This window comes from Orycteropus afer, unplaced genomic scaffold (assembly GCF_000298275.1).
Source record: "Orycteropus afer afer isolate SDZICR_OR568_19922 unplaced genomic scaffold, OryAfe1.0 scaffold00043, whole genome shotgun sequence".
Lineage (NCBI taxonomy): Eukaryota > Metazoa > Chordata > Mammalia > Tubulidentata > Orycteropodidae > Orycteropus > Orycteropus afer.
The window spans coordinates 171,895-173,195 of record NW_006921630.1 but is presented as its reverse complement, the minus strand read 5'-3'; positions in this window follow the sequence as shown (position 1 = coordinate 173,195).

The window sequence follows — 1,301 nt, the reverse complement described above, 5'->3', positions numbered from 1 at the left end:
TTGTGATGTCAACCATTTCATTTCTTATTCATATTATTTGTATTCTCTCCCTCTTTTCCCTTGTTAAATTTGCCAGTGGTTTGCCAATTTTATTAATTTTTCAAAACACCAACTTCTGGTCTTGTTGATTTTTTCTATTGACTATTTTGTTTCATTGATTTCTGCTCAAATCTCGATTACTTCCTTTCTGCTGGTGACTGTAGACTTTTCTTGCTGTTCTTTTTCTAATCATTGGAGATATTGATTTAAAGTGATGATTTTGGCTCCTTCTTTTCTGATGTGTGCATTTATTGCTATAAATTGGCCTCTGATCACTGCTTTTGCTGTGGCCCAAAGATTTTGGTATGTTGTGTTTTCACTTGATTCAAGGAATTTTTGAATTTCAATTTTTCTTTCTTCTCTTACCCAGTCTTTCTGAAGGAAGGTGTTATTCAGTCTCCATGTGTTTACTCTTTTTCCATTGATTTTACTACTGTTGATTTCCAATTTGATAGCATTATGATCTGAGAAGATGCTTTGCAGTATTTCAATGTTTTTAAATTTATTAAGGCTTGCTTTATGGCCTAACATATGGTCTATCATGAAAAATATTCCATGTGCACTGGAAAAGAATGTATATTGTGCTGTTGTTGGGTGAAGTGCTCTGTAGATGTCTATAAGTTCAAGTTGGTAGATTGTATTGTTTAGCTCTTCTGCATCTTTGTTGAGTTTCTTACCAGTTGTTCCATCTTTGATTGAAAGTGGTGTATTAAAGTCTCCTACTATGACTGTGGAGTCATCTATTTGCCTTTTCAACTCTTTTAAAGTCTTATTGATGTATTTTAGGGCTTTTTCATTGGGTCCATAAATATTTATTATGGCTATATCTTCTTGTTCAATTGATCCTTTAATCATTATATCATGTTCTTCCTTGTCTCTTATAGTGGTTTTTGTCTTAAAGTCCATTTGATCAGAAATTAATATGGCCACTTCTACTCTTTTATAGTTGCCATTTGCTTATTTTTTTTCCAACCTTTGAATTTTAGTCTATTTTTGTCTTTGTCTCTAAGGTGTATCTCTTGTAGACAGCATATTGATTTTTTTTTTTCTTTTCTTATCCAATCTGCAAATTCTCTGTCTCTTGAGTGGAGCATTTAAGCCATTAACATTCAGTGTAATTATCAGCAAGTATGAATTGGTTGCTGTCATTTTGTTATGTGTTTCTTCATGGTGTTCCTGGTTTCTTTGTTCCATATTATTTCCTGTGCTGAGTTCATTGTTTATGAATCGTGTTATCATTTCCTTTGTTGCTGTTTTTTTAG